Below are 21,481 nucleotides of genomic sequence, written 5' to 3'. Positions count from 1 at the left end.
CAGGGCCCTCCTCTCTCACCTCAGTGAGATCCTAAAAGATCCATCTGTTGTGACCCAGTGGCACTAAGTGGCCAGCATTTTAAATAACTGTGGCCTTGACATGTGCCAAATTCTATCCTCACTGATTCTGAAAACTTACACAAAAATGAAAATAGGCTCAAAAGTTCATCACAGAGGATTGCATTTAGCAGACCATTTTAACCCATAAATATTATTCCTATGTTGAATATTTTTTCTTTAGAATAAGAAAGTAAGAAATAAACTCTGATTTGGAAATAAAAAGAATAAAAGCAACAACTAATATTTACTGAGTCACTATGTATGTGTCAGGTCCTCTGCTAAGAGCTCTATATGCATTAACTTGTTTAATACTCAACTCTCCACTAGGGTAATGTTATTATTTCTGTTTTAAGATGGACTCAAGAAAATTAAGGCATGGGTTTGGGATTAAGTATCAGAACCAGAATTTAAACTCAGGGTAGTCTAATTTCATCATATATGTTCTGAAAAGTTATATGTGGGCCAGGGATGTGACTCGATGGTAGAGGATGTCCTTCTCTCTCTCTTTTTTAAAAAAAAATTTTATTAGTGAATCACTGTGAGATAAAGTTACAGACTTACAAACTTTCATGGTTGCGTTTCAGTCATACAATAATCGAGTACCCATCCCTCCACCAGTGCCCATTTTCCACCACCAATGGTCCCAGCATCCCTCCCACCACCCCCACCCTGTCCCCTCCACTCCATCCCCACCTCTGTGGCAAGGCCCTTTTGCTCTCTCCCTCCTTTTGGGTGCTTTGGTTTTCTATAGAGGTATTAAGTAGGTATCATGTTCAGTCTATAGTCTATTTTCAGCCCTCATCTCCCATCCCTAGTGGGCCCACCTAGCACCACCCTTTGCTTGGTGGTCTCTTCTCTATCTTAGCTGCTTTTGAGGATGTCCTGCTCATGTGGTTGTCCCTGGTTTGATGCCTGGAGTCACAGGCACTGCTTGATGTAGCTTCTTAGCAGGGTCAGATATAGCCAGGAAAAATGAAATTTTTTACATGCTGCCTTGCTACTTAATAGAGTATTGTCTCCAACTCACATTCCTATCTCACAGGAATGCTGGGAGAATCAAATGCATTAATATTATGTATGAAGACATTAGATACTTCCCTCTCTGCAGGCATTGCCCATCAGAAGCTGTGCGTTCTATACGAGCTATGGGTCAAACTCTTTTTCTCTATGAACATCACCCTTACCTGTTGTGGGACAGCATTGCTGAAGGTCTCCAGTGTTCATATGTGCCTTGAGCTGCTAGCCCAGCTCTGTGACATGTATGAGTTTTGCCAGCTCTGATCCCATTCATAACCCAGAGTCCTAAGTCCACTCCTAACAAGTATTTACAGAGGGTCAGGCCTTTGCTCAATAAAATGACCCTGAGTACCTCATAGCAGATGCCACTTTTAGTTCCTCTTCTTAGTATCCTTCTCCTGGGTACCCTCAGTGTCTTGGATACCATGTGTTTTTTTTTTTTTTTGAGCATGAGCAAGGCAGCTAAGTTGAGGACATGGAGGATGAGCTTCCCCTCTCTGATTTGCTGGTACCCTCCCAGGAACCAAAGCACTGTGTTCTCTGGAGACCCTAAAGGGCCTAAGAGAAGCAGGCATCCTAATCTGGTAACGCCAGCCTGGGAAGAGATAACTTCCAGCCTATGCCAATATGGATAAACTATTTTGGGTAAAATGTGACAGGCATAGAGAAAAGTACACAGATACATGCGAGAATATTTCATAAAATGCGACCAACATAGATCAAGAAACAGAACATTCCCTTTTGAAAGACAATATGGGCATTCCTCAAAAAAAAAACTAGGAATTGAACTTCCGTACAACCCAGCAACTCCACTCCTGGGAATATACCCCAAGAGTTCGTAAGCATAACGCAGAAGACATCTGCACTCCTATGTTCATTGCTGCACTATTCACAATAGCTGAAATCTGGAAACAACCCAATTCTCCAAGAACAGACAAAGAAATGTTGGTAACTAATACCCAAGGACAGTAGAAACATGGGCCAGGAGGATCGGTCCATAGTTGAAAGCCTGCCTCAGTTGGGATATAGAAGAAAGCATTATGGCAATGTTGGTTGGAAATGATCACTCTGGATAAGAACTGCGTGCTGAAAGTAGGTAAAGAAACAAACACGATAACCTCTAAGATCTGTATGGCAAACCATAATACCCAAAAGGAGGGAGGGAGGGCGAGACAGAGACAGAGACAGACAGAGACAGAGAGAGACAGATGTGCTTGTCACAGAGATAGACTAGCGGGGGAAGGGAAACTGGGGTTAGTGGTGGTGGGAAACATACACTTGTGGAGGGATGGGTGTTGGAACATTGTAGGACTGAAACCTGAGTATGAACAGCTTTGTAACTATGTACCTCACGGTGACTCAACTTCAAAAAGAAGAGAAAAGAAAGAAAAAAGAAATGATGGTACATATTCACAGTGGAACACTTCTTGGCCACAAGAAAAGATGAAGTCATACAATTTGCTGCTACATGGATGGACCTGGAAAGTATCACGCTGAGAGAAGCCCGTCCGAGTGGGAGGAACAGATTCAGAATGATCTCCCTCTTACGTGGGATGTAAAGAAACTTCCAAGGGGAATATCAAACTCCCAAAGGTAATAGGAGAGCAGAACTCGCCTTTAGTAAGAAGCTTACTGCTGGGGTGGCGTTGGGGGATGAGATAGGGAAGGGAACACTATGATAATGACAGAGAGAAATGTATCTGCCACAGTCAGGATAGGGGGCGGGAGAGAAACTGGGGACACTGGGAGAAGGTAGTGGACACTGGTGAAGGGATTTGTGTTCGAACATTGTACACCTGGAACTCAATCACAAATATTTTTGTAACTTTATAATTCATGGTGATTCTATTCAAAAATTAGTTAATTTAAAAGAAGAAACAGGACATTCCCAACATCATTGAACCTCTCTGGTTCCCCTTTTCTGTTAGCAAAAATAACTGTCCCCACCATTCCCTGACACCACCACTAAGAAAACCACTAACTTCTAACATCAGAGAACCATGTTACCTGTTTTTGAACGTAATAGGAACCACGGGGTACAGATTAAAAGTCTAGTTTCCTTAGCTCCAAATTTTGCTTGAAATGAATTTCTCTTAAAGAAGAAAGATATAGTCTCATCATTCTCATGTTTATGTAGCATGTCATTTTGCAAGTATAATATAATTTAGTTATCTATTATATTGTAGAGGGATATTTAAATCGTTTTTCATTTGGGACTATTATAAATGGTGCTACTATGATGTGCATGTCTTTTAGCAAACACATGTTTGCAAGTGGTCACATTTCTGTTGGATTATGAGTGAGTGGCATTGTGAGTCAAAGCCTCATCAGATTCAGGTTTAGTATGAATTCCCAATAGATTTCTAAGGTGATTGTAGCAGTTTATACTCCCTTCAGAGGTATAGAACTGGAAACATTTGTATGGTATTAGAGATCTTCTGTCTTTATCCAAAGATTCCCCTGAGTACCCAAATTCTATCCCAGACCAAGTTGACATCAACCTCTTGTGTATTAGGTGCAGTTGTGGTTTCAAGCCACAGAAATCAGATCTTGCTGCTGTAGGTATCTCACAGAATGATGAAAGTTCATCACCCAAAGGAAATCTGGATGTTGTTAGAATGGGAAGTAGAATAGGGATCAGATGTGGATTTGGGCATGATCAACAGCAATGCTGGAGGCTCACGAAAAGTATGTCCCTGCAGTATTCCAGCAGATTCTCAGTGTGTCTGCCTGCACCCAAGGCTTTGCTTTTGAGCCTTCATTTTGCCATGGTCTTGGAGAAAAAATCCAGTGGGTTGACATTCCTCGAGGTCTGTTCTCTGGTCACCTATGCATAGCAGGAAGAGTTATCCTTTGAGTTCTGATGGGAGAGGTGTTTGCCAGGAATTTCCCTGCACTGAGGAAATAAAAATGTCTCAGAAGCCTTGGTCACTCTGGACAAGAATTGAGTGCTGGGGCTAAAGTGATAGCACAGCGGGTAGGGCGGTTGCCTTGCATGCGGCCGACCTGCGTTCGATTCCCAGCATTCCATATGGTCCCCTGAGCATGGCCGGGGTAATTCCTTAGTGCAGAGCCAGGAGTAACCCCTGTGAATTGCTGGGTGTGATGTAAAAAAAAAAAAAGAATTGAGTGCTGAGAGTAGGAAAAGGGATATACATGATAATCTTTCAGTACCTGTATTGCAAACCATAATGCCCAAAAGGAAAGAGAAGGGAGGGAAGAAGAAAAGGGAGAGAGAGAGAAAGAGAGAGAGAGAGAGAGAGAGAGAGAGGGAGAGAGAGAGGAAGGGAGAGATAGGAAGGGAGAGAGAGAGGCAGAGAGAGAGGGAGAGAGAGAGAGAGAGGGAGAGAGAGGCAGGCTGAAATAGGGGGTGGCAGGAGGGAAACTGGGGATATTAGTGATGGGAAATATATAACTACATTTCACATTGATTCAGTTAAAAAAAGAAAAGAAATTTAGGGGGGGGGGAGTGCCTAGAATGGAAGCCGAATACAAGACTGCTCCACAGTGCTCACTACCCACTGATTTGAGCTGCATATGTGCACAAGAAATAATCAATAAAAAAAAAGCAAAGTCACACTTTGTGGTGATTAGTTTGGGTCTCAAACAGAAGCACAGAAAACTCTGGCAGCTCAGGAAACCCCATGAACCCTCCCCTTTTCAGTCTAAACTGCTAATGAGGCTGCCACTGAACATTTAGCACAGGGGGCCAGGGATGTGGCTCAGTGTGAGCACATGCTTTGCTTGTGCGAGGCCCTGGGTTTCATCCCTGGTACTGTATAGTCCTATGAGCATTGTACCAGGAGTAGCTCACAAGTACCACCACCAGGCATGGCGCCAATGCAAACATAAAAAATATCACAAACTAGGGGCCGGAGTGATAGCACAGCGGGTAGGGCGTTCACCTTGCATGCGGCCGACCCGGGTTCGATCCCCGGCATCCCATATGGTCCCCCAAACACCGCCAGGAGTAATTCCTGAGTGCAAAGCCAGGAGTAACACCTGAGCATTGCTGGGTGTGACCCAAAAAGCAATATATATATATATATATATATATATATATATATATATATATATATATATAGTGAGATATATATATATATATCTCACAAACTCAGTGTCTGAGAATAATAAAACTTTGTTCCTTGTGGTTCTAGAAACAGAAGTTTGAAATCAGACCTGCCCCTGGCCTCCAAACTTCTAGGGTGGCCAGCCATGGTGATTCTTGGCTTCCCCTGATTTGGAGAAGCATCACTCTCATCTCTGCCTCTGCATTCTCACAGGCTTTCTCTTGGGCACACCCCTGGTGTCCTCTCTCCTTATACAGGTACCAGCAATTGTGTATAGGGTTCCCCCGTTCCCTTATGACTGTACCCAGCTGCCTCTATCCACTAGTTTCACGCAGCTTCACATTCTGAGGTTCTAGTAGATGAGCATTTGGGGAGTGGAAGGTAAGCAGGCAAGGGTGGAGGCATTATTCAACCTCCTTCTTCTAGTTAGCTTTCAAACCAGAGCAACTAGTGACCTCTGCTCCTTTATACTCCCTTTCCTCCACCCCCTCCCACCATCAAACACACCTATTTGCAGGTCTAAACTTTCCTTTTTCCTTGTTTTTATTTTTTCATTCTGGCCACAAAGAAGGAAAAGAAGATAGAAATCACAATCGTGCCCAGGTCTTGTCATACACTATGGCCCCACCATGCTGCCAACTTGACCCAACGGGCACCTGGATCCAACCAATCTGATGCTTATGAGTGGAAGCTCTAAACAGATAGCCAAGACTCGGCTCTGGCCTGGTACTACTCGGGTTACACTTTTCATCCTTTCTTCCTCCATGATATGTAGTTGGGTTTTTGTTTGTTTGTTTTTGTTTTTTGGACCACACCTGGCAGTGCTCAGGGGTTACTCCTGGCCCTGCACTCAGGGATCATTCTTGGCTGGCTCAGGGAAATATATGGGAATTGAAGCCAGGTAGGGTGGGTGCAGGGCAAGTGCCCTACCCACCGTACTAACTGCCCCCCCAAATATTTGATAGATACATACACACACACACACACACACACACATATACACATACGTGTGTGTATAAATGCTTTGTGCTCAGGGATCACTCCTGGAAGTTTGGGTTGGGAGGGAATGCCATCTGCCATCCTCTTCTGGAGGTCGAACCTGAATCAGCCACATACTAATGCCTTACACACGGTACTATTGCTCCTGTCCTGCTATTTTAAAATTTTAAGTGCTATGTCCAAAGATTGTAGTAGCAAAAGCTAAATGAGAAAAGGAACTAAATTCTTAGCCCACCACAGTAGCAGCGGTTACTAAGGTGTCATTATTAATCTGTCTTCCTGAGGAAAGTAGCACATGTGAGAAATGATTCCCCCTCGGAAAGGCCTTATGGAACTTTAATAAAAGTGTGCCTCCTGTCACCCAACACAGACGCACATAAGCCCTGTCTTTCCCTGCCCTCCGAGTCTCAGCCCTGCCTTTGAACCCACTCGGCCCATGTGCAAACGCAGGCCCATCTGTCAGCTTAAGAGGCCTCCCCAAGGGGCTGGCGCGATAGCACAGCGGGTAGGGCATTTGCCTTGCACCTGGCCAACCCTGGTTCAATTCCCAGCATCCCATATGGTCCCCCGAGCACTACCAGGAGTAATTCCTGAGTGCAGAGCCAGGTGTAACTTCTGTGCATTGCCGGGTGTGACCCAAAAACCAAAAAAAAAAAAAAGAAAAAAAAAAAAGAGGCCTCCCTGTCGGGGTGATCCCCAGGGAGGAGCCAGGACATCTCTGTGGCAGCTGAAAGCGAGCAGAGATTGTGCCCGGGCCTTGTCTGGATGGCTGAGCAAGCAGCTGGGGGCACCCTTCAGTCCATCTGAGCCCTTGGGCACCCTCACCCCCTCTGGCAGAAGGCAAATAAGGCAGGCTTCTCTGAGAGGAGCGAGGCTGGCCAGGCGCCAAATTGCTATTGATTTTTCTGGCTCATGTCCGAGACCGAAAACTGAAGTTGCCTTTTGCTTCAGCTGCCTGGGCCAGGGAGGGCCAGGCAGTGGGGCCGAGTGGGTGGGAGGGCGTTTGGGCGGAGGGGTGCTTGAGGAGCAGGCCTGGCTGAAGGCAGTGAAGGCCAGGACCAGAGAGGCAGAGGCAGATATCGACTCTGCGGGTGTCTTGGCTCCTGATGGAAGTTGCCAAAGACCCAGCGGCTGGCCTTGGTGATTTATACCCAGATTTGCAAAAATACCCTCTAGCAGGGCTTAAGGAGATAATACAGCAGGTAAGGCACTTCCTGTGCACATAGAACGCCCTGAGTTTAATTCTCAGTACCCCAAATGGTCCTCTGAATCCTGTCAGGAGTGATCCCTGAGCAGAGCCCTGAGCACAGACAAGTGAGGACCCAGAACAGACAAAAATATCCTCTAGTGTTTTGTTTTTGTTTGTTGTTGTTTTGGGGTCATACCCAGCCATGCTCAGGGCTTACTCCTGGCTCTGCACTCAGAAATTATTCCTGCTGGGGCTCCAGGGAACCTTATGGGATGCTGGGGATTGCACCCAGGTCAGCTGTGTGCAAGTTGCCCTAGCACGTAACTAGATCTGTGGCCCCTTCTGGTGTTTCACCGCCCAGTGGGAAAGGATTTAACACCCCACTGGCCCTTCCTTCTCCTGCCAAATTGCAAGACGCAGAATGAAGCCGTGGCCTGTATCCAGGCTGGGCCTTCAGTGTCGCCTACACTAAGGAGAAAGCAGCTGGCCTATGTAATGTCCAAGGATTGAAAAAGAAGGAAATGAATTTCACTTGCAAAACAGTGTAAACAGAGCATGTACACACACACACACACACACACACACACACACACACACACACACACACACACACACATACACACACCCCCAAGTGCCCTGCAGTCTCAGGACTCTCAGGACTGGCTTCCCTCCCACCCAGCCCCTCTTTGCATCCCGAGGAACCCCACCGCCTCTCCCTCTTGCCTCGGACCCCCGCCGACTGGTCCACGCTCCTCTCCCGCTGCTTGCTGGCCACTGGCTGCCTGGAAAATCACTCTCAGGTTTGGGGCCTGCACACTTGTGAGGGTGAGGGGTGAGAGCTGGTCTCTCAAGCAGTTAACGGTGTGCTCACTCACGCCCTGGAAACAGGATCAGGGCCGTTTAAAGAAGGTAGCAAGTCCTGGGGTCCTTGGCCTCTAAAGGGGGGTACAGAAAGAGCAGGATGTGGGACCCTTTCCAAAATGGAGCATGTTTTGGAAACACTCGAGTTTACAGAGCGTCCCTGCATGCGCTCACAGGAGCACAGGAAGGGCCCTTAAAGCAGGGGCGGGGAGCTGCTCCAGTCTGTTCTCCAGGCCTGCACCCTGACTTGACGCCGGGGCCTGTTTGACCGGCAGCTTTGTAAGGCAGGGACTCCTCCAGTTCCAGGGGCCAGAGACCCCGGCCACCCTTTTCCCTGCTGAGGCGTCCCAGGACAGCAGAAACCTGAGGAAGGAGAGTAAAGCAAATGACACTTTTCAAGCCAAAGCCCCCAGCAGTGTTTGGGCCTGGTGGGGGTTGGTGGACCCTAGCACCTTGCTCCCTTCTCCTGACCCCCCTGAGATAGCGTTTGTAGGCTCGGTTGTCCCTAACCCCCAGCCTGGCGGTCCCTGAGGCACCCCGTCCAGATTGCCATCTGCCTTTTTCCCAGTCTGATGTGCCTCTTCCCACCAGCCTGGGTTGGCAGCTGCTGGCGTCTCCCCTTTGCAGGGGAATCCAGCACATTCTCTAACAGCCCCTGCAGCCTGCAGCCTGGGCCCTCTTGCCTATCTGCCTGCCCCTCTGCTGCTTCCACCCTCCGATGTATCTTTTCAGCAGCTGGAGTGTTCCTGCATTTGCCTGCTGGAAGTCTCCTGTTATGTAACAGTCTCTCTGGCAGACCTGCCTTCCAGAAGCTGAAGTGTCTGTTGCTATAACTACAGTGCTCATAAATTCAGTTTCAACTTCAAATTATGCATTTTGCAAATTCCTCAATTGTAGACTGGAGGGTTGGGCTTGTGAGGTTTTAACGACCCCAAATCTAGATCGTGTATGTGTTTTAAATGCTTATAAAGGCTTTCTTTCCACTTCTGCGGACACTCTAAAGAGTCCGTTTTATTTCTGCATCTGGAGTCACAGGCATTCTACACTTACCAGGAAATAGGTTTCACGTCCTCACCAGATCCTACAAGAAATAAGACCAAGAGGGTGGAGCGAGAGAAAAATGTGTGACTTTGAACTAGCTGATGGCTTTCGCATTGTTTTCCTGCCACAGGTGTTTCTGATTTGCACTCCTGTCCGGGAATCAGGTGTGGAGACCCAGCCTTGGATGAGAAAGGCTAAGCGCCTTGCTTGCTATTGGTAACGATGGACCAGGGAAGCAAATTGATTCTAAAAGATAGTGGGAACCAATAATCCCGGCCCCAACCTGCATCCCCACTCGTGCTGCCATAATGCAGAACGCCAGTTTCTCCTGCGAGCGCAATGGTTTTCATGAGATAAAATCCTTTTCTTTTATTACAATTAATTTTGCTGTTATTATTATTTTAGGTTTGGGGGTCACACCCAGTGGTGTTTCGGGGCTACTCTCATCAGTGTGCTCCAGGGTCCATGAAGTGCCAGGGTTTTCCACATGCAAAACCCTTTGTGCTATTTTCTCAACCCACAATCCTTTAGAGAAAACCACAATCTAGCAATGGCACTGTAAACTACCTTCCAGCCTCCCTTAGAGATTATCCATGTCAGTATATTATCTATCACTGTGCAACAAATTATCACTGACTGGATAGCCTGAAAAACACACAGAGGCCAGACTGACTGGGTAGGGCATTTTGCCTTGCATGTGGCCAACCTGGGTATGATCCCTGGCATCCCGTATGGTCCCCAGAGCTTCCCATATACTCCTGGTTCTGCTTAGGGATCACTCCTGGCTCGTGTGGCCATATGGGATGCTGGGGATCAAACCCAGGGAAGGGATCAGGTACTGCCATTGAGGGGTCAGGTAGAGTGGAGTCTCAGCTGAAGGCTTGACTGGGAAAGGAGCCGTTCTGAGACTCATGTGACTGCCCACAGTTGGGTCTCTTGGAAGGTGAGCTGGTGGAGATGCCCTTGCCAACTGCTGACTGCCATGTTTCGAATGTGAGGGTCTCTCCCACTAGCCCACTAACACCCAAGAGCATCCAAGTAGAGACAGCAATAGTGGGGTCTGACAGACAGGCAGAGGGCACAGTCTCTTGAAACCAAACTGGGACCATAGTGTTTGATCACCTTTGTCTGTTCTGTAGAGTAAAAAGAAGTTGCTATTGTTCATTTATTTGGTTTTGGGGTCACGCCCAGTGGTACTTAGGACCTACTCCTAATAGGGATCACTCCTTATAGGGCTTGGGGAATCATGTGGGATGCCAGAGATCTAACCCAGGTCACCCTACCTACTGTACTATCTCTCTGGCCCCCAAAGTTGCTTTAAAACACCATGGCCGGGGGCTGGAGCAATAGCACAGCGGGTAGGGCGTTTGCCTTGCAGGCGGCCGACCCAGGTTCAATTCCCAGCATCCCATATGGTCCCCTGAGCACCGCCAGGAGTGATTCCTGAGTTCAGAGCCAGGAGTAAGCCCTGTGCATTGCCAGGTGTGACCCAAAAATCAAAAAAAAAAAAAAAAAACACAAAAAAATAGCACCATGGCCGGGCCAGAGTGATAGCACAGCGAATAGGGCGTTTGCCTTGCTGGCATCCCGTATGGTCCCCCAAGCACAGCCAGGAGTAATTCCTGAGTGCAGAGCCAGGAGTAACCCCTGAGCAAAGCTGGGTGTGACCAAAAAAGCAAAAATAAATAAATAAATAAAACACCATGGCCTAATGCCACTGGTTTGGAGCCCAGGTTTATGCGTGATGTTCCCCGTCTGTGGGCCCACTGGTTATGGGAGACAATAATCTCTCCCTGCTTTTTTGAGTTTAAATCCACTTGAGCTGAATTTTTTCTATCCCTTGCAACCAGATGAGACTATTATAATAATACTCCATAAATATTTGATGAGTTAACTTGAAGGAAGTGCTGAAGAATTGATAAGCAATTTTCAAAACTCTGAAGGCTGGAGATCCTAGCAATAATGTTCAGGGGTGGGCACCTTTTTCTGTAAAGAGCAGCTAGTATATACTCACTAGTATATGGCTTTGTGAGCCATAGTCTCTGTTGTGACCAGCCACTCTGCTGCTACATTATGAATGGTGCCATGGGTGATAGGCAGACGAGTAGGCTGTGTGCCAATAAAACTTTATTTACAAAACCAAGCAGCATAAAAACTATATGATCATTTCAATAGATGCAGAAAAAGCATTTGACAAGATCCAGCACTCATTTATGATGAAAACTCTCACCAAAATGGGTTTAGAAGAAACTTTCTTCAAGATAGTCAAAGCCAGGGGCTGGAGCAATAGTACAGCGGGTAGGGCGTTTGCCTTGCACGCGGCCGACCTGGGTTCGAATCCCAGCATCCCATATGGTCCCCCAAGCACTGCCAGGAGTAATTCCTGAGTGCATGAGCCAGGAGTAACCCCTGTGCATCGCCGGGTGTGACCCCCCTCATTCCCCCCCCAAAAAAAAAGATAGTCAAAGCCATCTACTGCAAACCTACGGCAAGCATCATCCTCAATGGAGAAAAACTTAGGGCTTTCCCCCTAAGATCAGGGATGAGACAAGGATGTCCACTCTCACCACTTCTGTTTAACATAGTACTGGAGGTTCTTGCAATAGCAATTAGGCAAGAAAAAGACATTAAGAGCATACAGATAGGGAAGAAAGAAATCAAGCTCTCACTATTCGCAGATGATATGATACTATACCTAGAGAAACCCAAAACCTCTACCAAGAAACTCTTAGAAACAATAGACTTGTACAGTAAAGTCGCAGGTTATAAAATCAATACACAAAAATCCATGGCCTTCCTATATGCAAATAACAAAACAGAGGAAATTGACATAAAAAAAAAATCCCCTTCATAATCGTGCCCCAGAAAATCAAGTACCTCAGAATCAGCTTAACCAAGGAAGTAAAGGATCTCCACAAAGAAAACTACAAAAAGCTAATCAATGAAATAAAAGAGGACACGAGGAAATGGAAACATATTCCCTGCTCATGGATAGGAAGAATTAACATTGTCAAAATGGCAATACTCCCCAAAGCACTGTACAGATTCAATGCAATCCCTTTAAGGATTCCCATGAAAAACTTCAAAGAAATGGAGCAAACACTTTTGAAATTCATATGGAACAATAAACACCCACAATAGCTAAAGCAATTCTTGGGAAAAAGACGATGGGAGGCATCACCCTCCCCAACCTCAAACTCTACTATAAAGCGGTAATAATCAAAACAGCATGGTACTAGTCCAAAGGCAGATCTGCAGACCAATGGAACAGGGTGGAATATCCCTACACACAACCCCAATTGTGTGGACATCTAATCTTTGGTAAGGGAGCAAGAAATGTGAAGTGGAGCAAAGAAAGCCTCTTCAACAAATGGTGCTGGCATAACTGGACAACCACTTGTAAAAAAATGGGTTTAGATCTAGACCTATCACCATGCACAAAATTCAGATCAAAATGGATTAAAGACCTCAACATGAGACCAGAATCCACAAGGTACATTGAAGACAAGATTGGCAAAACTCTCCACGACATTGAAGCTATCGGTATATTCAAAGATGACATGCCACTGACCAACCAAGTGGAAACAGAGATAAACAAATGGGACTATATTAAACTAAGAAGCTTCTGCACTGCAAAAGATACAGTGACCAAAGTACAAAGACAATCTACATAATGGGAAAGAATATTCACCCAATACCCATCAGATAAGGGGCTGATATCAAGGATCTACAAGGCACTGGTTGGAATCTACAAGAAGAAGACTTCCAACCCCATCAAAAAATGGGGGATGGAAATGAACAGAAACTTTCTCAAGGAAGAAATACAAATGGCAAAAAGGCACATGAAAAAATGTTCTTCATCACTAATCATCAGAGAGATGCAGATCGAAACAACTATGAGATACCACCTTACACCACAGAGAATGGCACACATCCAAAAGAACAAAAGCAACCGCCGTTGGCGTGGATGTGGGGAAAAAGGGACCCTTCTACACTGCTGGTGGGAATGCCGACTGGTTCAGCCCTTTTGGAAAACAGTATGATTGCTCCTCAAAAAATTAGAAATTGAGCTCCTATTTGACCCAACAATACCACTTCTCGGAATATATCCCGGAGAGGCAAAAAAGTACAGTCAAAATGACATCTTCACTTGAATGTTCATTGCAGCACTGTTTACAATAGCCAGAATCTAGAGAAAACCCAAGTGCCCGAGAATGGATGACTGGTTAAAGAAGCTTTGGTATATCTACACAATGGAATACTATGCTGCTGTTAGAAAAGATGAAGTCATGAAATTTGTATATAATTGGATCAACATGGAAAGTAGCATGCTAAGTGAAATGAGTCAGAAAGAGAGAGACAGACATAGAAAGATTGCACTCATCTGTGGAATATAAAATAAAATAACAGAATAGGAGACTAACCCCCAACAATAGTAGAGATAAGTACCAGGAGGTTGGCTCCAAGGCTTGGAAGCTGGCCCCACATGCTGGAGGAAGGGGCAGCTTGCATAGAGAAGGGAACAGCAGGTAAAGTGTGGTTTGAGGACCCACACGGGATGGGAGATGCACTCTGAAAATAGAATATAGACCAAACACGATGTCCAAGTGGTGCCTCTGTTGCAAACCACAACACCCAAAAGGAGAGAGAGAGAACAAGGGGAAATGCCCTGCCACAGAGGTGGGGTGGGGTGGGGATGGGGTGGGAGGGTGGGAGGGATACTGGGAACATTGGTGGAGGGGACTGGGCACTGGTGGAGGGATATAAACAAAATGCAAACATGAAAGTTCATAAGTTTGGAACTGTAACTCATGGTGATTCACTAATAAAAAAAATTTTTTTTTAATTAAAAAAAACCCAGGCAGCTTGGTTCAGGCCCCGGGCTGAAGTTTGCTGACCTGCCTTGGCACCCTAAGGTGTATGGAAAGCATTGTTAAGGGTGTCCAATAAAGAAGAGTTCTGAGCAGATGGTTGATACTGGGATGGAGCTGTCGGGTTAGGTTCCGTGTCTTCTCCTCTTCCTCCCAGCCCATCAATGTACCGCCCTGAACGGCCAGTGCCTGAAGTTCTTTGGGAAAGGAAGGGAGCAGGCAATACCTGCAGCGCCTCTTTCTCCAGGCCAGACCTCAGTGCAGTCTCGGGCCCCAGGCCAGCAGCTTCCTGGAGCCTTGACCCACGCTGGAGTGCTGGGCTGAGATGAGAGGGGCTAGGCGTGGCTTTGAGATGGCAGGCAAGGACTCACTCAGGGCTATAGCCTGTAGGAAGCTGGGGGCTCCCCACCACAGGGCCCTCCCTCCCAGGCCCCCCAGAGAACTGATCTATCTCTGGAGCAGCATCCACACTCGGTCGAAACACTGCAGCGTTGCTCACTGGGTCTTCATTCGAGCCGAACCCTTGTGGCCGGTGTTCCGCGTTTCTCAAATGAAGGCTCACTTTATTTTCTGGTTCCTAAAGATTCTGCTTCTGGAGCTTCCTTAGCTCTAGGCCAGCTGCAGAATCTCCTAATGTAGAGATGCGAGGGGCGCATCCGTCCTCTGTGTGACTTCTTTGGAAAAGGCTTTGCATGCTTTAAACACGGGGCTGGCAGCGTCCTCCGTATCCCTTGGCGACGGTGCCAGTGGGGACCACAAAGAGCCAGAGAAAGATGGATGAGATCTTTTCTTCTCTGGGAGAAGCCAGGGAGGGAGCTGAGGTCCCTCCCAGTCTCAGAAAACGTCAAGCTCTTCCTTCCCTTCTTTCCTCCTCCTCACTGGTGAGAACCTACGGTCAGGATGATCTTGTCTGCCTGTTCTCGCAGTCCCACTGCCTGAGGGCCGCTATGTGGCCAGGAGCAGGCCACGCCCCTCTCCCTTCTCCCGTCTACGTGATAATCTGCCCTGTACGCCTCTGCACTTACACTTTTACACAGGCCTAACTTCTACACTTAGCTGGAAGTCATGCGTATCCAAAGGAGCCTTGAAAATGCTTTAAATCATCACAGTACGGGGTCTGTGGGACTGTGCAGGTCTGTGACGCTACATAGAATTTTCTAGGCCTGGCAGAGGAGCCCATAGACAGTGGTGAGGCAAGGGACAGTGAAAGTCAAGTTATTCTGTCCTTCAGGCCTGTAGGGGGTGAGGTTAATAGTCCTTGGGTGTTGGTGCTGGGATGCTGTGTACAGGAAACCCTATTGGTAACGTAATTGTAAATCACGGTGCTTCAGAAATAAAATGAAATAAAACTGCTTCAGGGTGGGGGAACTAGCACAGTACAAAGAAAAGAAAAAAAACTTAATTCCCCTCTATTTGCTTTAAGATATAATATCAATAAAATTGCACGTTATCAATAATTTTAGAAAGATTTCTCTCTTTTGCTGGCTGCTTGATGGAGTGTCTACAATCTTCATTCGCATTAATTTTTTTGTTTGTTTTGACTGAAAAGATCAAAGAAATTGGGCAGTGTGTGTGTATGTGTGTGTGTGTGTGTGTGTGTGTGTGTGTGTGTATCAGTTAGCCAAGTTGAGAAGTGTAGCCTTGTATCACACACCAGTGAAATATTGTATAATCAGTGTGTAGGGCGGCACTTGGCACAAGGTAGCACACTGTGGAAAAGAGGTTTTGGGGCCAGAGCAAAAACAAGGCGGGTGGGCCCTTGCCTGCATGTGGGAAGGGGAGCGGGGAGGGGAGAAGAGGAGAGAGGTTTGGGTTTAACTCCATTCTTATCATTATTGGTTCTGCCTGTTCTGGAGAGACTTGAAGGGGGCTGTAATAGAGCAGCAGGGTGTCACCAGTCCCCTTTTTGTCCTTTTCTCCCCTCTTCCTAGCGGGTTCTTTTTCCGGGGATCTTCACAAGAGTCTGTGGCTGGGAGCCCAGACTGAGACAAATGCTAGAACTTTCCATGACCCAAGGATAGAAGCCAGTGTGAAGTTGCCGGTGGGGGCAGGTTGGGGGTGGGGTTGCCAGTGGGGCAGGTGGGGAGAGGAGGAGAGGAGAGAGCCGTGGGAGGGAGAGGAAAATACAGGAGATAGGCACAGGCGGACCCAACCCATGGGGAAACTGAGAGCTGAGAAGACAAGGGACTTGCCTAGGTGCTGAAACCTCAGTGCTTGTGGCGTGAGAGGGAGCAGGTGACAGCAGCCCAGGGCATCCTCCTGTGAGCTGGCACCTCCCGTGTGACTGCAGGAAAGAGTCCACCAGCCCTCTGGGGACACAGTCTGCCCCGCAGATTCACATCTAGGACTTTTCTCCCCTCACCACGGCAGGGCCTTGGCTTTGGAGACAGACGCCTGTGTGGGCACTTCTAGATGCTCCTGCCATCAACTCACACTCGTAGAGGTCCTCCCTTCTTTCCTTCCTTTGCCGAAAGAGCTTTTCACAGAACCCAGTCCCGAGGTCCCCTTCCGCTGGAGTTTCTGAGCCACACAGCCCTGGTGGTGGTTCAGGTGTGGATTCCGAGCCCCAGGATTGGAGTGGGCCTGAAGGTCTGCATTGCCAAGCAACTGCCAGGCCACGCTCTGCCCAGTCAAGATTCCTGCACCCCCTTGAGACCCTTCCCCCCTCTCTCAAGGCTCTGCTCAGACGGTGCCCCAGCCCCTATACGCTGCCTCATTTCTTTCTAGAGGGAAAAATCCTGCTGTGTCAGCTTCTAAGTCCTTCCCCCTGTGACACTGCAATCTCCGTGCTGGGCGGTGAGCTCTTTAAGGAGCCGTGGCTGGGGCTGGAGGAATAGCACAGCGGGTAGGGCGTTTGCTTTGCACGCGGCCGACCAGGGTTCGATTCCCAGCATCCCATATGGTCCCCTGAGCATCGCCAGGGGTGATTCCTGAGTGCAGAGCCAGGAGTAACCCCTGTGCATCGCCGGGTGTGACCCAAAAAAAAAAGCAAAAAAAAAATCATCATAAGGAATCGTGGCTGACGGTTGTAAGCCCTGCAGCACAAGTCTGGCCACTCGGCACCCCGTGGCCAATGGTTCTCTTGCGTCCCAGCACTGCGCTGAGTTCTTAGTGGGCAACAGGGCCAGCACCCTGCTCCAGTCTTCTGAAGGAGAGATGCTGAAGAAGAGGTGTTTCACGGGAGCGGTGACGAGGGTCCCTGTGCTTGCCCATGGTTCCCAGGTTCCTCGATATTTCCAAGAATGAAAATGTTAAGTAATAAATATTAAGTAATAAATATGCTCAGCCTGGCAAGCTACCCATGGCGTATCCGATATGCCGAAAACAGTAACAACAAGTCTCACAATGGAGACATTACTGGTGCCCGCTCGAGCAAATTGATGAACAACGGGATGACAGTGCTACAGTGCTACAAATATGCTCAGACTCAGAGTTGGAAAATAGAAAACTTTATTGGAAAGTAAAAAAGAAGGAATCCCCTGGCAACGGAGAAATAGTATTGGACTAAGTTAAATGTGGTCATTGTGTGCGTGTGTGTGCCTGCATGTGTACATGCGTGTGTGCATTCGTGTGTGTGTGTCTGTGTGTGTGTGTGTTTAGGAAAACTGGGTCTTTATGCTACTTGTCAAGTGACAAGAATGTTCCAGAGGATGCAGGGATCTTGCAGAGCAGTCTGGCTGGTTCAGGTCTTCGGGGTTATCTGTTTGACCATTTGCTTTGGGTATTGCCTATTATCTTAGTTTCCGGTGAGCCGAAGGTCGGTGGAAGAATTTACGGTCTTGGGAAATTGCTAACTTCCCTTCCTCGGGAAGAGCCCAAGATTTTGCAACAATGTTTAGAGTGTAGAATAGACAGCTACAATGGAGCTGCCCGGAGCTGCCCACAGCTGCCGGCAAGGGGAAACTGAGGCTTCCCCTTTCAGGTGTTCATTTGCAGAGACTCTGGCAGGTGAAGGGAATTGCCTGCAGTCATGGCTAATAAATTGAAAAACCCTTCTAACCATCTGTGAATTGCCCGAACCCAAGAATCATAGGCTTTTTCTTTGTTGAGACAGTAAGTGAATGGATGGGTGGATGCATGCCTGCATGCATGCATGATAGATGGGTGGAGGTAGGAGGGGACCACATTTCAGATGTATTATTTGATTCCATGTAACAGGTTTCACATGATGCTAAGAAATCCATCTGCTTTGCTTTGTGATTGTGCTGAGTCTCTCCCAGTCTTTCCCTTCCACTCTGATTTTCATCGGATCGTCATTCGTCATTGAGACCCTGCCCGCAAAAAATATATAGGAGACCTGACGCTTTTGGCCCCAGCTTCTGGCTCTGGGTTTTTGTCCTCAGAGTCATATGTGTTGCTCAAAGGGATAGCCCTCCTCTCCAAGTGGGGTCCGCACTGCCCCAAGGATGGGGAGGAGGGAGTAATGAAGTGCAAAGCTGCCTTTGGGGAAAGGGCCCCCACGGCCCCTCTGGCCAAACATGCCGCTGGTGGCCTTCATTCCACAGAGGCGGCTTATCTCAGATCATCTCAGTCACAGGCCCTCAAACAGCTCCTGTAATCCACTCACATCCCTTCTGCTGCTGCCCTCCCCAACCTCCACTTTCCCCCACCCCCAGCCCTGTGGGCTGGAAGGAAACAATTGCCGTATTTACCTGTGTAGAAGCTAGAGTTGCTACTGAGGTGAGCCCACCTGCCTCCCAGGCAGGCCCCTTCCCCTTAGCCCTGCTCGGTAGCCAGGACGGGTGGTGGGTAAAGCCAGGCACTTGCTAAAGCCGGAGGTTGGCCCCCCTGCACCTGTGTTCAGATGACTCCTCAGCAATGGGCCTTCTCTCTCAGCACCCGCTTCTGCACCTGTGGGGTGAAGGTGAGGATGTGTGCCACCAAGCTCAGGCAGCACCTGAAAGCGTTCAGTAAGTGGGGGTGTGCTGGAGGCTGGTTCCGGACCCCAGAAATGGTGTTCTAGGCGGCTTCCTGGGGGTCAGGCTCGTGCCTGGCCTCCCAGCCGTCCCCTGCTGCAGGAACTGGGTCCCGGGAGCTCCTATGCCGGCGTCAGTTGCTGTGTGCAGGCCCCAGTCTCTCCATCAGAGACGGGGGCGGGGTCAGCTGCCTCTTCCTCTCCGGCTCCAGGGCTCGTCGCCGCCACCAAGCCGGTGCCACGCTTTGGTTGCCCCTCCTAAATATTTGAGTCAAGATAACCGGGTGAGGGTGATGGCAGAGAGGGCGGAGGGCACGGAGAAGCCTGCGCTAACGGGAACGGCCGAACAGTATGATGAAACTGAGAGAGGGGTCAGGAAGCAGATCAAAGCCTAGCCAGAGTCAGACTCTAACCACGGGAAAGGACGAAAACGGGGAGAAGCCTCAGGAGGCCCCGGACGTGGCTCTCTGGAGGGTGGGATGTGGGGGGTGGGACAGAACAGAAGGAAAGAGAACAGATAGGAAGCTGTTGCACAGGCATCTGTGCCATGTTTAACTGCTGTACCAGGGCAATGGGACAACTGTTAGGTCAAAAGATCAGGCAGCCAGAGGGACTGGAGTGAGTGTCCCTGCTGTGCTCACACTGACCCTTTCGTTGCTGTCCACAGCAACCTGGGAATCCCGAGAGGAGGGCCTGGGTGAGTGGTTGGAGTGGGGAGGGGGAGGGGGGGAAGCTCTGGATTCAGCCTAGTGAATACTTAGGAGCAAATTTAACAAGTCTTTTTTGTTTGTTTGGGGCCACACCTGGTGGCGCTCAGGGGTGACTCCTGGCTCTGCACTCAGGAATCACTCCTGGCAGTGCGTGGGGGACCGTATGGGATGCTGGGTATCAACCCAGGTTGGCTTCATGCAAGGCAAATGCCCTAGCCACTGTCCTATCGCTCTGGCCCCTAACAAGTCTTCGTAACTACACAAACGGCCATATCAATGCAAGCAGCCAAGTCAGTCCTGACTGTGCCTACAGCTTGGCTGGCTAATTTCAGACACTCAAATTAGCAGGAATTTCTGCGGCAGCTTTAGTTCCCCCATTGCCACCAGAAGACGGCCTTTTGAGCAATCTGAGGTAGACAGTTGGGGGACCACATAGCCATGGTGGTTATTTAATTGTACTTTGCTGATGTCCACGTGTTCTTCTGAGACTCACACCTCACTTTTCTTCAGAGAATCAACTTCCTCCTACTTTTCGATCATTTGCCCCAAGGAGCACATGTTGCTCACATGGGCCCATCAGTCTTTCCAGTCACTGCGCAGAGGGACCATTGGTTCAGCAGTGAGACGGCCGTCCTGTTAGAGCCAGCCAAGGGCAGCTTGAGCAGTGGTGAACTCAACACAGCGAAATATGAGAGTTCGTCCCCACGGAAAGATACGGACCTCCTGGATCTAACTATGCCTGTAACTAACATTTTTTAATTTGAGTCAATAAATTTTGGTTTGTTTGTTTGTTTGTTTCCCACAAACTGGGTCTTTTGTTATTTACCAATTGTATTTTTCTTCTCCGAGAATTAGGAATTGGGACACAAAGACTGATATCCACTTATATTGAATTAAACACAGAGGTCACCTAGAGAAGAATCAGAGAGACAGGGAGGTTTTGAATATTTCTAAGCTGAAATACCACTGAGAGGGGAAGAAAGACAGAGGCAAAAAATGGATGAACCAAAAAGGGGGAAAGAAGACCATCTGGTCTCAGAGAAAGTGAGGTCTTCTGCCTCCTGATGGGGTTCATAGTCCTTTCTTCTTAGCTGCAGGGAGGCTGGCTACATTTCCAAGCTTTAGTTCTTCCTTAGCCTTTGTTTCCTTTCAACAAATTGTTGCCCTGGACTTGAAATAGTTTGAATAGATTCAGTTTCCTTGTCTTCGACCCTCAATAATTCACAAACAGCACAACTACTGATTGAATAGCGGGAGAAGGAAGAGACGTGAACCAGGGCTGACGCGACGCATGGCCTCATGGGAGAAGGTGAGGGAAGGGGGAGGCCAGCTGAGACGGGGGGCCAAGAGTCAGCCGGCTTCTGAATAGCCTATTCAGCCTCTGTGTGACCTCTGCCCGAGCCTGTTCCACAGAACACAGCCGCTCACGTCAGGGGAGCTGGAGTGATAGCACAATGGGTAGGGTGCTTGCCTTGCATGAGGACGATCTGGGTTCAAACCCAGGCATTCCGTGTAGTCCCTCGAGCACCCCAGGAATAAGTCCTGAGCACATAGCCAGGAGTAACCCCTGAACATTGCCCCCAAACACAACAAAAACACATGAAGCTCACCTGGGGGGTTGGGAGCACCAAGAGGTGGGCCTCTGCCCTCTGGGGACTCGGTCTCCTCATTCCCCCCTTTCTCTCCCCACCCATGCACCACGAGCACAGGCTCCTCCCATTGGTGCTGACCACACACCTGCCGCCCCT

Source organism: Sorex araneus, chromosome 4 (assembly GCF_027595985.1).
Source record: "Sorex araneus isolate mSorAra2 chromosome 4, mSorAra2.pri, whole genome shotgun sequence".
Lineage (NCBI taxonomy): Eukaryota > Metazoa > Chordata > Mammalia > Eulipotyphla > Soricidae > Sorex > Sorex araneus.
This window is presented reverse-complemented; position numbering follows the sequence as displayed.